The sequence below is a fragment of the Sapajus apella genome, unplaced genomic scaffold, assembly GCF_009761245.1.
Source record: "Sapajus apella isolate SASKATOON/1434 unplaced genomic scaffold, GSC_monkey_1.0 scaffold150, whole genome shotgun sequence".
Taxonomy (NCBI): Eukaryota; Metazoa; Chordata; class Mammalia; order Primates; family Cebidae; genus Sapajus; species Sapajus apella.
Window position 1 is genome coordinate 101,940 of NW_022437090.1, and position 16,139 is coordinate 118,078.

General features: G+C 49.3%; 1 protein-coding gene across 5 annotated transcripts in view; it reads left to right on the plus strand.

Moving 5' to 3' along the window:
• The first annotated feature begins 1,198 nt into the window (after positions 1-1,198).
• PTK2B (protein tyrosine kinase 2 beta) overlaps positions 1,199-16,139 on the plus strand; it is a 131,132-nt gene continuing 116,191 nt past the window's right edge. For 2 of the 5 annotated variants that reach the window (XM_032265354.1, XM_032265359.1), the window contains exon 1: positions 1,199-1,412. The gene's annotated coding sequence lies outside the window, so the exon portion shown is untranslated. Of the gene's footprint in view, positions 1,413-1,438; positions 2,648-16,139 lie in introns of those variants that run through there. The other 3 variants (XM_032265355.1, XM_032265357.1, XM_032265358.1) reach the window with 2 other exon arrangements.

The following is a 16,139-nucleotide window of genomic DNA, read 5'->3' on the forward strand; positions in this document are numbered from 1 at the left end:
TGGCACGACTCCAGGGGGGCGCCATTCTCAGGAAGTACGTTGTGAATGCCGTCTATAGAATTGTGCAACAGGGCAGCCCTGGGAATCAGGCTCCAGTCCTCCACAGGACACAGAATAAAGAAGCTTGGGACAGGGGTTCTGGAGAGGGCCTTGTAGGATGTGGGTGATGCTGGGTGCACCCCAGCTTTGTAACCTTACGCCAAGTGCAGGTCACCTCCTCCTACTACTCAAGCAAGTCTAGAGTCTTTCTAGGGATAGGGAGGAAGTGTTGCTAAGTGCCCTTGAGTGCCTGCCCCCCTCTCACTGCCCTGCTGGCCTGAGGAAAGAGGGGACCAGCCTCTGGGCAGCCAGCTGGAGGGATGTGGAGACGGGGCCCCTGGAAGGGGCTGTCCAGCATCTCTATTCTTGTGCTTTCCTCAGACCCTACTTGAGCACAGCTCAGGGACCTGGTCTTCGGTGTTCAAGGACCTGGACCAGTTATCCCTGGTGGTGGTTGAATTTTTTTTTTTTTTTTTTTTTCAGCGTCTCACTCTGTCGCCAGACTGGAGTGCAGTGGCACGATCTCGACTCACTGCAGTCTCTGCCTCCTGGGTTCAAGCAATTATCCTGCCTCAGCCCCCTGAGTAGCTGGGACTACCGGTGCACGCCATCATGCCCAGCTAATTTTTGTAATTTTAGTAGAGACAGCGTTTCACCATGTTGGCCAGGATGGTCTCAATCTCTTGACCTCATGATCTACCTGCCTCAGCCTCCCAAAGTGCTGGGATTACAGGCATGAGCCACTGTGCCCGGCCTGATCTTTCACACCTGCAAAGGGACAGGGGCCACTTTAGGAGGTGGAGAGATGAGGACGCAGGTGCTCAGAGTACCAAGCAGGTAACATCTCCCACTGCCGGGCGTCTGGGGAGAGCCAGCCTGAGAAGTTGGTTTCCCACCTGCCCCCTTCACACACACCTTTTGGCCTCCAAAAGGCTGCAGGTGGAGTGGGTAGAGGATGGAGGGGTGTTAGGAACTGGGGAATCAGCTGCTTACAAGGGGCACATAAATGCGAGGATATCATTTGCGGCCAACGGGGAAGGCAGAGATTGCCCCCCAGGTTGGCCTGGCTCTCAGGGAATTGGAGGCAGCGTCTATTTCAGAGTTTATGGTAAAAGGCTGGAGCCGGCACACACAGACAACATACCCCACCCTTTAAGGAAGTGGGGAGGAGAGCAGCAGGGGTGTGGTTAACAACTCAGAGGAGGAGGGGGAAACTCTAACCTGTCAGCCCTTTTACTCAGCCACAGCCTCCGGAGCCGAGCCGGAGCCGCTGCACACCTACCTGCCCGGCCGAACTCACCTGTAGTTGCCGCAGCCCCGGCTCACCTGGTGGGGCCGAGGAGCAGTCACTGCCAGAGTCCGCGCCTCCCTGGGTGAGTCCGTCCTGTGAGCCGGGGCTGTGCCCGGCAGAAGTTGGTGGCTTGACGGGTGGCAGGGGTTGGGGACGGCAATTCCGGGATCCCGGGCACCTGAGCTGGGAGTTCCCGGAGAAACAGCCACAGACCCAGGAAATGGGAGCCGCGGGTGCCGTGCACACGCCCGGAGCTCGCCAGCCTTCTGCGGAGAGAGGAGTTCTATTTTTGGAGTAAATTTGACACTATAGAGTGTTTCTCCCTCTTTGTCCTCTCAACATATTCAGACAGGGGAGGCTGGGGGTGACGGTGTGAGGGCACAGCCAGGCTGCCACCTCTAAAGATCAGGTTAGGGGCCATGGGGTGGGAGGGTTCAGCTCCTGCCTCAGACCTCTGCCTGCTCTTGCCCCACTCCCTGCTCCCTCCCGGGCCCTTCTGCAACCCCTGGGGTGCTGGTCTCACCCCAGCCCACCCCCACTCCTCTGCAGCCACTCCTTGCCCCCTGAGAGGACATCTTTTGAATCAAGCCCTGACTGGAGGAAAGCAGGGCTGTTCTGGGGAACAGGGGGGCTCCTGTGTGTGTGTGTGTGTGTGTGTGTGTGTGTGTGTGCACGCGCACGCGCGTGTGTGAAGTTCACACTGGCCACATTGGTTCCTTGAGAAGCCACCTTCTGAGTGCTGCTCAAGGGTTAAGTTCCGAGCTGCCTCTGCCTGTCATCAGGCTGCGCGTGGGCACCGCTTTGGGTGGGTGAACGTGGAGCAGCATATGGGTGATGTTCTGCAAGCCCTGCCACCGGCCCTAAGCCTCTACCACAAGACACCGGTGTCTCCCCACACCCCAAACTGGAAGCAAGTCGGCTAATTGAAGGGGCCAATGGGAGGACAAGAGCAGAAAGTTGTGTCCAGAGGTGGCTTTAGCCAGGAGGGACTTGGAAGCTGGGCTGTGGCTGGACCTGGGCCCACTGGGGCAGTGTGCGTGGTGTGACCCGGTAGTGGCTGCACGGAGATCCCTCCATGTGGGGAGTTCCCTGCTCACCCTGAGTGCTGCTGCTGACCTGAGGCCCCATCTTTCACAACCACTCTGGGGGAGGGGGAGGAAGGCACTGATTAAAAAGTGACTAAAGGCAGAAGGGAGGAAGGAAGTAGTCACGCTGGAGAGCCCCAGCTTTGGCGGGACGGTCTGCCGTCAATCATTCAGGAGGCGCTCCCCGGCTTCCCACCTGCGGCCAGGTGCAGGTACAGGGTATGGAGACAGGGTGAGTGTGGCATGGCCTCTGTTCCCCAGGGCAGTGTGGAGTAGCGGGTGGTCAAAGGAGGGCTACCAGGGGGAAGGTGCAGGGTGCTACCCAACCCTGCGTTAGAGGGCTGTTGAGGAAGCCGATCAGCAGTAGCCAGGAGGGCTTCCTGGCAGAAGTGACTCCAAGTTGAGAACTGAAGGATCAGTAGGAATTAGCCAGGGAAGAGAAGAGGGGAAAGAACAGCAGGTGCAGAGATCAGAGGCTAGAATGAAAGTAGCTGGGTTTGTTGGGAGCCTGGAGCTGGCAGGGGTGAGGGGAAGCGGCAGGGGTGAGTGGAGACAGCTCTAGAAGGCTTTGGAAGGCCTGCGCGGCTGCCATGGCAACTTCTGTGGGAGCAACACTTAGGACCTGGAGCCAGGCAGGAGACTTCCCAGCCGGAAGGGGTTGCCAGATCTAGCCAGTAAAAGCACGGAACACTCAGATTTGAATTTCACGTAAGCACCAATTTTTTTTTTTTTTCAATACAAGTATGTCCCATGAACTAGGTGGAACATACTTGTACTCAAACATTAGTCCCTGTTTCTCTGAAATCCACATTTAACTGGGTGCCCTGTATTTATCTGGAAACGCTGCTCTAGGAGAAGCTGAGGTTGGCACAGTGCTGGGAAGGAAGGGCTGGAAACAGCCCAGGCACTCTGAGAAGAGTCTCAGGTTTACCTCATAGCTATTCCTCCTGGATTTTATTTTTGAGCTCATTCACTGATTGACCTTGTTATTTAAAAAAAAAAAAAATCAATTCCTTGGTTAGGAAGTGATTATCCATAGAGGTGAAGGAGTATGGTACCTCAGAAAGAAACAGCATTAAATCCAGACAGATCTGGGTTCAAATCCATGTAGACTGGTAAGCTGCTCTGACCCTCAGAATGGTCTCTTCTCAAGTGAGAGCAGGTGAGCAGGTGGTTGGGAGGATCCCTGATAATGTGTGTGAATTGCCTAGTGAGTGCTAAAGGAAACGCAGTACGTATTTTGCAGCACCTTCACGGGGTGAGCGAAACAACAGAGTGCTTGGGTTCATTTACTTCCATAAGTGAGCACTCGGAGGCCTCAGGGGAGTTACATGGTGGGGTTCCTGCTTCCAGTGAGAACACGTGGGGTTAGCCCCCAGACGGTGGGGGAGGGGCACAGTCTGCATTATGTTTTTAGCTTTGCTGTTCCCTTCCCATATGACCTGCTTCAAGGGGTGGGGATATCTAACGTTCTTCTGGAAGGATGATGGGTGGGCAGAGAGCGAGAGTGACTCAAAGCAGATTAACTGAAGGGAAATATGAATGAATTAAAGGAGAGAAGCTGCATAAAATGTTCAGCGCAGACAAATGTGCCATGAAATCTGGCTATCGTGATTCCCAGTTTTAGGATGAGTTCCTTATTAGAAAAGTAGTGCTAAGAGACAGAGGAAGTCAGGGTGCCTTGTGAACTGGATTCTGGCTTCAATGGGAGCATTTGTAAGAACAAATTAGGGTCCTCCTAAAAGGGAACCTAGAGGAAGTTAAGAATTGGTTAAGAGAAAGAGGAAATGGAAAGTGTGTTTCCCTTGTGGGAGCTGCTAGGGTAAAAACGACCCTTCTTTCCAGTGGCTAAGTCTCCCCATTTCGCTGTGATGAACGTTTCGTCGCGAGCCCCTTGGATTATTTGCCAAGTGGTGTTCAGAGAGACCCTGTGGCATGAGATGGACAGGGGTGTTCCATAGATGAAACGTTCAAATGAGCCTACACTTGGACATGTCTTGCATATTTGCATGATCAAGATTATGATAAGTCCTGCATAAAAGACACGTGTCATTCCCTAAGTATGGCTGTAGCACCCATGCAGATTCTCAGGGAAACAGCATTCCACACTGAGTGAACCTCGACATGAGTGCTGTTTGTGGACCAAGCAGGTCTTTCATTGCTCCTCTAGCCAGGATGGACCGAATTCATTCTAGACTAGGCAGTGTCCAACTTAGAGAAGATCTTCAAGGAAGGAGCCTGTGTGTGCAACCTTTCTAGCATCATGCTAGGGACACAAACTCCCTCCTGTAGCAGCCTGAGTCTTTGCATTGCGGCTCCAGTGTTGTTTCACTGTGCAGAGGACCCTGGAGAAAGTCCAAGTCTCTTGGCACTTAGCTCTCCATAGTGACAGCAATAGCTTTGTGTGCCCCAAATCCTGCTAGGACAAAGGAAAGTGATGGTGAGGACTGGTAGGGGAGGGAGGCTACCCTGGGGCTACCCTGCATGGTAGAAACTCAGTCTCTAGTTTCCCCTGCCCGGGACCCATATGCCTCAGGACCATGTGACCCTGGCCTCTTAGGTAAATGGGGTTCCAAGGTAGATGGCCACATGGGGGATGGAGTAGAGATACATAGCTGCGACGTGCTTGGGGATGAAAGTGTGCTGATGAAGATAAGTTTTGCTGGCTTGAGGATGAAGAGTTTCTTGTGAAGTTTGGGTCAGTTCCAGAGTCAAGGAGAAAGAGCAGGGACAGCGGTGACTCTGCAACACTTTTAAGCCTTGTCTGTCGAAGCAGGTGGTCAACAGCTCAGGCTCAGAGTCAGTCTGCCTGGGTTCCAGACCAGGTTTGGGACCCCCGAGTGACCTTAGGTAGGTCATTTGGCCCTAGCTTCCTATCTGCAAGATGGAGACAATAACAGGGCTTTGGGTAAGAGTGGCGTGAGATAGTAAGTATTAGAGAGAGATTTAAAATATTCACAGCCACCAAAACCTGAGCACAGATCAAACAGAACGGACACCACCATTACCCTGAGCAGGGTCAGAGAGGCCCCCTTCCATGCCAGGCTCACCCATCAGTGCATCTTGGGGAGTCTGGGGGTGCCACAGGCCTTTGGGGACTGTGGCATGGCCATTTCCAACGAGGATGGACTATTTCAATATTTCAGCTTCCCAGATGGTCTTGTACACCCGCTTGATAATAGCATTGAAGTACAATAAAACATTCAGTCCCCTAACAGGCACATGATACACATCCAGTAAATGTGAGCTCTCCAGCGTTTTTACACATATGGCCATATCTGAACTGGTGGGGCAGCACCATTTATTTTTCCGTAGTTTATTGGCCCTCTTCTTCGAGGCATCAGGCAGCTTCCCCCAAGCACTGTCTCACAAGCAGGCAGCACATATTCAGTGATGTTTCTTTCTGCCTAGCCTCGCTCTCAGTTCACTGTTTTGGGAACAGCCAGGCATAATTAACTCTTTAGACAGCGAAGAGACTGTGTACGGCTGCCCATCGGGCACTGAAGTCCAGATGGTCATTTGAAGTGTACCTCGAGCTGACAGGCAGGAGAAAATGGTGCCTTCACTTTCCGGGCCTCTTAACACTGTGTACAAAGCTCCGAGCTGTGCGAGGGGGCGGCGAGGGGGGAGGGGACAGCTCTTTGAGTCACTCTGCTGTTTCTCAAGGTATAATTATTACTCGTGGTGACAGTTGATTAAGAGCGCAGACTTGAGGCTGCATGATCTGATGCGCTTTTCACCTAGATGCAACGGGCAGGTTGGTGTGAATGTGGAGTTTAATTTTCAGGAGGCCCTCCAGGTAGGCTACAGGCGGGCCGCAGGGGTGGATACTGCTCTGAGTTTCGTGGTCATCATTGTGGGCTCTGACCTTTTCCCAGCGGTGCTGCTTTGATAAGGCGGCCAGTCACTATGACTAGAACTAAGATCCGCAGCGGCCAGTACCTGTGAGAGGCCAGCCTTCCCCTTTCCTAGCTTGGCTGTGTTCACTAACATCTTCCCCTCTCCAGTTCTCCCTCTTCCCTTGTATGTTCTGACATCCACCCACACAGAATCTGGTAAGATCACTCGCTAGAGACAGGGAGCTCAAAGAATCCACCTCGCCTGGGGTCTAGAACCCAGTACTGGGTTTAATTCCCATCTCCTGTATTTGGCTTCCTTTAAGTTGGGCCATTTCTCCCCATAATTGTGGGGGCAGTCCCCTCTTTTCATGTCCTTTCTTTCTTGAGTCAGTCCCACCAGTGCACATGGGATTGATTGATGGTGGTGGGGGTCTACCGGGAATTCTGACCTGAGTTGGGGCGTTGCTCTTCTGGGGGTTCCCATCTCACCTGGAACAGAATGGCCCCTATGGTGATCCTGGCCACTTGGAGCACCGTCTTTTTCTGGTCTTTCTTTTTTTCCTTCTTTCCTTCTTTCTCTCCTTCTTTCCTTCTTTCTCTTTCTTTCCTTCTTTCCTTCCTTTTTTTTTTTTTTTTTTTTTTTTTGAGATGAAGTCTCACTCGGGCACAGGGGCATGAGTCGAAACTACAGGCACATGCCACCATAGCTGGCTTTTTTTCTACAACCTCCTGGGTTCAAGAGACTCTCCTGCCTCAGCCTCCCGAGTAGCTGGGATTACAGGTATCCACCACCACACCTGGCTATTTATTTTTATTTTTATTTTTATTTTTAGGAGAGACAGGGTATCACCATATTGGTCAGGTTGCTCTCGAACTCGTGACCTCAGGTGATCCACTCCCCTCAGCCTCACAAATTGCTAGGATTAAGGTGTGAGCCACCACACCCGGCCCATTTTCTGGTTTCTAAGTTAACGTGTTCTATGTCCATTCCCTAGCTCTGGGAACCTCAAGTTGTTTTCCGTGTTCTCAGGGAGTATTTGGAGTCAAAATCGAGCCCCACTCACCCAGCTCAGGTGTACACCGTCCTGCCCCCAGGTCCCAGGCAGGTTCCAAGAGATCTGACGCTGCAGCGCTTCACACCTCTGCAGAGGCTCTCGGCAGCAACCACTCACATCCCCTCCGCGATCTCAGCAGATGTTTGGTGCCAGCAGTCACCAGTGCTGAGGCAGCTGCAAGTGTCTGTCCACAAGCTTCAATCCCACCCCTCAGCTCCTTATAGGCAGAAGCTCAGGCAGCTTTTCAGCCTGGGCAAGAGGAAAGAGAGGCAGAGGGCAGGAGGCCTGGGCTTTGGTGTAGATTCTCTCACCTGCTAACTGGGGGACATTGGCTAAGTCTCCTTCCTCTTCAAGCCTCCTTTTTCTCATTTGAAAATTAGGAATTGGTACCGCTTCCCTGATAAGGTCATGGAGTGAAACACCTGACTGTGTGAAAATCCCCCATAATACATCACAGGCATCGTCCCAGGAAAAGTGATGAGTTTGGGATCAGAACAGTGTGGGTGTGAGTCTCGACTCTGTCACGCTCTGCCTGTCTGACATTGCCAAGTGACAGAACCCCTCTGAGCCTTACTTTGTTCATTTGTAATTTGTTCCAGGTACTTGTTAAATGTTTCTCCCCATCACCCCATTACTCTCAGGGTATAGTTTTTGTTCCCCTCATTTTTTTTTTTCTTTCAGTTGGAGTCTGTCTCTGTTACCCAGGCTGGAATGCAGTGGCATAGTCTTGGTTCACTGCAACCTCCTCCTCCCAGGTTCAAGTGATTTTCCTGCCTCAGCCTCCCAAATAACTGGAATTACAGGTGTGTGCCACCACGCCTGGCTAATTTTTATATTTTTAGTAGGGACGCGGTTTCACCATGTTGGCCAGGCTGGTCTTGAACTCCTGACCTCATGATCTACCTGCCTTGGCCTCCCAAAGTGCTGGGATTACAGGCATGAGCCACCACACCCAGCCGAATTTTTTATTTTATTTTGAGACAGAGTCTTGCTCTGTCGCTCAGGCTGGAGTACAGTGATGCAAACACACCTCACTGTGACCTTGACCTTTCAGGCTCAAACAATCCTCCAGCCTCAGCCTCCTGAGTAGTTGGGACCACAGGCACATACCACCACAGCTGGCTAATTTTTAATATTTTTAGAGAGGTGAGGTCTTGCTATGTTGCCCAGGCTGGTGTTGAACTCCTGAGCTCAAGCAATTCTGCTTTAGCCTCCCCGAGAGTTGGGATTACAGGCATGAACTACCCCTTCTTCCCCAAAATTTGAGGAACTATACCTGTTCTCGTGAAGTTTATAGTCTGGTAGGGGAAGCTATACATGAAGTTAAAAAACTGTAAGATACTTATTTAAGTTATTTACAGGTAAATAATGTTGTGCCGTGTAAGAGGCAGAAAGTGCTATGAGATTGTAGGACAGATTCCTTCAGGCTGTGGATTCTGGAAATGCTTCCTGGAGGAGGTGGCATTTGGCAAAGCTCTGAAAGGATAGGCAGGATACACTGTGGGAACTTGAGATGGTGGCTGTAGCCAAACAAGAGTATAAGTAACAGCAGAGAAGGAGAGGTGTGGTTTGAGTGACTCATTTTGGGTAGAGCCAAGAGTGGCAAAAGGCAATCAGAGATGGGAGTGGGAACAAAGATAAGGCTTGGACAGGGAGGCCAAAGTGTTTGGAAGTTATTCTGGAAGTCCCAGGCAGCCACGGGGCTTTATTCTGAAGGCAGCAGGGAGCTGTCGACCAGGCTGACTTGGCTGTAGGGGCCAGGGTCAGATTCAGGTGTGTAGAGTGGATGGGAGCAAAGAGAGCTTGAACTCACAGCGGGGCAGAGAGGAGACTCTTGAAATAGTTCAGGCCTCACACATTGGAATCAGTTGTGTAACTCAGGTGTTCGGGGTCCTGTGGAGCATCCAAGCATCCCCTGGAGGCTTCTGCTTCCTCTGAGATGAAATTGGTTCTTTGATGGATTTGAGAGATGTGCAACTTACAAGAACATCCGTAAGGAACCTACCATTCCCCTTCACCTCCTTCTTCCCTGTTCTCGATTCTCAGCCCAGCTGCTTCCCCCTGGGGCTCCCCTCTGCTAGGTGTGCTTGAAATGCAAGTTTGTCTCAACTCTGTCTGGCAGCCCTTGAAGCATCAAGTCAGGAATATGCACTTAGATCCACAGGCCCCTTCTCCATCATGTCTCCAGTGACCACACAGATGCAGTGACTCCCAGAACCCACCCCCCTCCCTCCCTGTAGCCCTCACTTCTAAGAGTCTATAAGATATTCCCACTTGAGGATCTTGTCCTCTTAAATGTTGTATCTCAGAAACTAAACTCCTTCTTTTCTCACGCCAAACCATCTCTTCCTCCTGGCTTCCCTCCTCTTCTGTTCATGGGATTGTTCCTGTCCTACACACTCAGGTCAGAAACCTTGCCCTTGCCTCCCCTTTTTCCACGCCTCCACTCTTCTCTGCTCATATCTTGCCCATCACTCAATCCTGCAGATTCCTTCATGCCTCTCATTCCTTCCTTCCCGTTTCTGTGGCCCCTACCCTGACCCAGGTCATGTTACCTAATACTGCTTCAGATTTTTACTCAAGAGGCTCGTCCTATCTCTGGTTCCCTTGGAAGCTCCCCAGTGCCTCCAGGCAAATCCAGCCCCCTTAAATTTACCATTTAGTGCCCCTCCCCCATAATCCAACCTTGGTCTGTCCTTCTAACTGAGCTTTCCCCATAATTCCAAATGAAGCCCTTCACCCCAGCCAGGCTGGTGTGCTCCCCAGTCTCTGACAAGCCTCTGCTCAAATCTTAAGTCCTGTGTTCTGTTTGGAATGCCAGTCCTGTGCCCTTCACCTATCCTACTTTCTCCTGTAAGGCTCAGTTGGTGACCCACCCATTTGGAGAACATCTGAGCTCCCCACAGCAGCCTCTGGGCTGCTTTGCATTCCAGGGTCTCCCAGAGTCTCTTCTTCAACCTGATGCTATGTTCCTCTAGGGCAGGGAGCCTTTTATTTTGTTCTTCGTTTCATCCTCAAATTCTAAGGACAGAAAATTGCATTTCCCCAGGCCTGTGGAAGCGATCCTCCCTCCCTGCACACTCACGAATGGCTCACAGGGAGTGAGCCAGACAGCTCTTCCTCATTCCCCGCAGCGGGTGTCGTAACAGGCAGTTGCAACTAGAACAGGGGCCATATCCCAACCCTCTTGAATTCTTGCCCTGTGGTTGGGATGCCCTTCCTGCCTGTCCTGAAGGTGGAGATTTCCTACAACCCAGAGAGAGAGGGAGTCAGCAATGTAGGGCAGGAACTCCATCATTTCTTTACTAAACCACTCCTAACAGTCTCTAATCCCTGTGGGTCTTGCCTTTCCCTTTTCTCTCTTCCTCCTGCTGTTGAGTACAACTGTGCCAGGTTGAATGAGAGGAGAAAGACGGGAAGGAGGAAAGAAGTTAGGCAGCCTTGGCAGAGGGTGCAATGGTCCGGGAATACAGGAGAGATTTACAAGGCAGAGATTGACTGTTTTTAGTAACTTGGACTTTGACCTCCAGTTACGCAGACATAGCACCTGCCATGGCTGCTGGACTCTGAGCTTTCTAGCCCCGGGAAGCTCGAGATTTGCAAACACTTGGTCAACAATCAGCTGATTTATCTATACTGTCACCAGTGCAGCCTCTGAGCTCTCTCCTCACTTTACATGACCCTGTATAAAAAAATGCTTTCTTCACCCAATACCGAACACTCAGCCCCAGCCTGTGTTCATGCTCTGGGGCACCCTGGAGGAGAGCACAGGAGCTGCCATGGACTAGTTGCCGCCTCCTCTGTATCCCACCACATGCTCTGGGGTGAGTCCCCTGGGTAAGTCTGTTGAAGCTTCCTGTTTTTGATTTGTATGTGCAATCAGGAGGTGTGGGGACTTTTTAGCAACTGGCAAGCTTTCTTCAAAGCTGATCTTGGGCAAAAGCCCAATGTAAACCAGGCAAAAGTATTTCCGTCCAGGGTTGAAGTGAGAAGACGAGGTAACTACCAGGCCCTTGAGTCCCCTCCACAGTGACTCCTGAGACCCTTCGTCGATCTCCTGGGGTCCAGGTCACCTGGAATTCTTTCTCTGTCTCAGGCTTGTGAGGTGCTCATTGTGCACGTGTCATGGGAGCTGGAGAATGACTGTAGGTGCAAATGGATTTGGAAAAGAACAATCTCAAAGTTGGAAGTCCAGCCTGGGGCATGGCGCGTGCGTGCGTGTGTGTGTGTGTGTGTGTGTGTGTGTGTGTGTGTGTGTGTGTGGTGGTAGGAGGGGCTATAGACTTGAACCCCTTGAAAGAAGAGGTGTCATTCTCACCACAGAGCAAATGCATATGTCTGTGAAAGAAAGATCATTGCTATCTTTCATAAGCTCATTGGGCACCTGTGACCTCAAAAGATTAAGAACATCTCTTATAAGATATTACCATCCATTCTACAAGCCTTTTGTAAAAATGACCTCAAACTTGAGCTCCTTTTTAATTCAGACAAACTAGGCTATAAGCCCTGTTGAGGACAGAGCCATGTGTGTATGGAGAGTCACTGTTCTATCCCAAGGACACAGCCTGGAGCCTGACACACAGCTGGCACTGGGTATGTACAATGTGTGCCTGACATAAGGCAGCTCTGTTCTCCCAATAAGGAGGGCTGCTAGAAAAAAACTAAAAAGCTGGTTTTCGTATGTAAACTTTGTAGGATAATGCTGAATAGATTATTTTAGCAATACGTTTTCAATAACATGCTAATAACCTAATACATAAACTTAAAAAATATCGCTTTCCCCAACTCTTTAGGAAACATTGTAACTGTTGACTCCCATCTCCCACATCAGTGTCCTTCTTGTCACCAGAACGCTTTTTTGCATCGCTCTTCTTGTTCTGCACGCATCATCGTACCTATGGTCTAAAGAGAGTTGGCTGTTTCATATTGACTCAAAAGGAGTTTATTTACTTACTTATTATTTTTGAGACAGTCTCAATCTGTCACCCAGGATGGAGTGCAGTGGCATGATCTCAGCTCACTGCAGCCTCTGCCTCAGCCTCACCAGCCAGCTTATTTTTCTTTTTATTCTTTTTGTTATTATTTTTGAGATGGAGTCTTGCTGTTGTTGCCTGGGCTAAAGTACAATGGTGCAATCTTGGCTCTTTGCAACCTCTGCCTCCCAGATTTCAGCAATTCTCCTGCCTCAACCTCCTGAGTAGCTGAGATTACAGGTGCTTGCCACCTTGCCTGGCTAATTTTTTTTTAATAGAGACAGGGTTTCATCATGTTGGCCAGGCTGGTCTCAACCTCCTGACCTCAGGTAATCGACCTGCCTCAGCCTCCCAAAGTGCTGGGATATCAGGTGTGAGCCACCACACCGGACCCAGCTTATTTTTTTAATAATTGCTAATTGATATTTATTGATGAGTAATACTTTTTAAGATAGAATTCACATACCATAAAATTCAGCTTTTAAAAATGTGCAATTCAGTGGTTTTTTAGTACGTTCACAGAGTTGTGCAACCATCACCGCTATCTTTTTATTTTATTTTATTTTTTTTAAGGCAGAGTCTTGTTCTGTGGCCCAGGCTGGAGTGCAATGGCATGATCTCACCTCACTGCCACCTCTGCCTCCTGGGTTCATGTGATTCTCCCACCTCAGCATCCCGAGTGGCTGGGATTACAGGCGCCTGCCATCATGCCTGTATAGTTTTTGTATTTTTAGTAGAGATTGGGTTTCACCATGTTGTCCAGGCTGGTCTCAAACTCCTGGCATCAAGTGATCTGCCTGCCTTGGCCTCCCACAGTGCTGAGATTACAGGCGTGAGCCACTGCGCCTGGCCCCACCATCACTGCTATCTAATTGCAGAACATTCTCGTCACTCCAAAAAGAAACCCCCGTACCATCAGCAGTCATGCTCTGTTCTCCACTCCCCCGTCCCCTGGCAAGACGAATCTTTCTATTTTTATGCATCTGCTTTTTCTGGCCGTTCCATATAAATGGAATCATACAACATCGTGGCCTTTTGTGACTAGCTGCTTTCACTTAGCATAGTGTTTTGAAACTTCATCCGTGTTGTAGCATCTATCAGTACTTCGTTTCATTTTGATTGATATGTATTGATGAGTAAAATTTTGTCGTATGGAAATGCCATATTTTGTTTATCTTTTCATTAGTTGATAAACATTTGGGTGGTTTCCGCTTTTTGACCATTGTAAATAATGCTGCTGTAAACGTTCATATAAAAGTTTTTCGTGGACATATGTTTTCGTTTCTCTGAGCTAGACTTCAGAGCGGAGTTGCTGGGTCCTGTGATAACTCTCTGTTTAACATTTCGAGGAACTGCTGAATGGGTTTTTTCACAGCAGCTGCCTCATTTTTCACTCTTGTCAGCAGTACTTGTTGGTTCCAAAACCTCCACATTCTTGCCAACACTTGCTGTTGTCTGTAATTTTGACGTTAGCCATCCCAGTGGGGATAAGGGTAGTATCTTACTGTGGGTTTTGGTTGCATTTCTCTAATAATTAATGACGGTGAGCATCTTTTCATGTTCTTGTTGGCCATTTTAATGTCTTCTTGGGAAAAATGTCTGTTCAAATCCTTTATAAAGTATTTTTTTTTATGTCAGCAATATAACCACTTGGTATGCTGCATTTTAGAAATGACCTTTTAAAGGTTTGTTTCCAACATTTAGCACTTGAAATCTTAAGGTTATGCCCTCAAGAAAAATTGCTGAGGGAGCCAAGCTATGAGGATGCACAGGCATAAGAACTGTAGAATTATACAGTGGACTTTGGGGAGTCGAGGGAAGGGGCGGGAGGGGGTGAGGGATAAAAGGCTGCAAATTGGATACAGTGTGTACTGTTCCAGTGGCATGGGTGCTCCAAAATCTCAGAAATTACCACGAAAGAGCTTACTCATGTAACTATACACCACCTGTTTCCCAAAAACCTATTGAAAGAAAGAAATAACAATTTTTAAAGAAAAATTGCTGAATCTATGTTATAGTATGGTAGCTGCTTTTCATAAAAACCAATCCTTTTTTTTCTTTTTTTTGAGACAGAGTCTTGCACTGTCATCCAGGCTGCAGTGCAGTGGCACCATCTTGGCTCACTGCAGCCTCCACCTCCCAGGTTCAAGCAGTTCTGCCTCATCCTCCTGAGTAGCTGGGATTACAGGCACGTGCCACCACGCCCAGCTAATTTTTGTATTTTTAGTAGAGATGGAATTTTACGATGTTGGTCAGGCTGGTCTCAAACTCCTGACCTCGTGATCCGCCTGCCTTAGTCTCCCAAAGTGCTGAGACCACAGTCATGAGCCACCATGCCTGGCCAAAAACCTGTTCTTTTAAGTGACCTTTGTAAGCATCCCTAACTAGCCTTGATTGGAGTGCTAATACTTTTTCTCAAATGGTATATTGTTGTTCAAAATAAGATAGTTGAGAAAACAACGCATAATATGAAAGATTCTGTAAGGGCTTGCATATCAACTTTCTCTTTTCCAACAGATAATTTGGGAAGGTAGAGAGCTTTACCTTCTATTCAAGCAAATGTGATATTTAAAAATAAGTGGATGGATGGATGGATAATTAGACTCACGAATGAATGAACAGAAGAAATGCAAGCAAGTAAACCTATCAAGCAGGCACACCAATCTTTCCCTCTTTATTTAGGATTTTCTAATCCCCACGTAGAAAATCAGCATTGGTCTTTATATTTCATGGAACCATATACAAAATTGTTTAAAAAACAAGCTTGCAGTTACGGTTGGGAAACAAGACACTGTTATTTTCTGTCGCCTGGAATATCTTTATCATCCTCCTTTAGATTGGAAGAAACTAAGGCTGTGCAGGGACCTGGAGGCAGTTAAGAAGCTGAGACATCAAGCGATGTGATTGCAGGTCTTGGTCCAGGGTTGTAAGTCCCCAGAGTGGGACCTTTAGGCATGTGATTGGATAACAAGGACTTTCCTGGGTTCCCCCCACCCAGCTCTCCATGCTCTTTCCATCAGCACAAAGGCTCTGGGTTGCTGGTGTTCAGTGGGGCAGCTCTGGAGGCCTCTCCTTCTATCTTCTCTGGGGTGGGACAGTCTGATCCATCTCAGAGGCCACACTCGCCACGATTCACCACCAACTTCACAGAGACACAGCACCCTCCCCATCCTTTCCCTCTGGTGCTTTCTTAAGAAAATGTGTGAGCTGACAAACGGTACTCTGGAGTTTGGGATAAGAGAAAGAGAAGAGGAAGAGTGTTAGGCAAGAAGATAAGAAAGGAAGCTGTGCCATGACATGGGCACGGAGACATGGGCAAAAGCTTGAGAGATGACCTTTAAAGGCCCAGACCCTGGAAAGGGAAGAAGTTGGGGCAATGCTGCTCTTTGTAAAGACCAGCAGGGTGGTGACATAGCGGGCAGGCTTTGGTGTAGTTGACTCTGGAGTGTGTGTGGCTGGTGTTGGGGGTGAGGAGGCCAGAGACAGTGCACAGCAGTGTGGATGTACATGGCCTGGACTCCTTCCTTACTAATGATGGTTGGCAAGTTCGGAATTAGGAGTTTAGACAGATGCTGTATCAGAGAAGCATCCAAATCCCTTCCATAGAATTTTAGTCCATTCCTGGACAGTATCCCACTGTTCGCAGTGACAGCAACAGCTAGCCCTTTGTTCTGTGCCTGTTGGTCACGATGGAGTCTCACCTGTCCTAGCAGGTGGCTGTTTTCCTTTTGCCTTTAAACATCTGCAAGGAGCAAGTCTGTGTGCTTCCTTGAAGCCATGTTTCCTTTTCTTGAGAGTGGAGAATGGGTGGCTTTGACATTGTGAATCTAAAGCCCAGCTCCACATCACTTAGCACC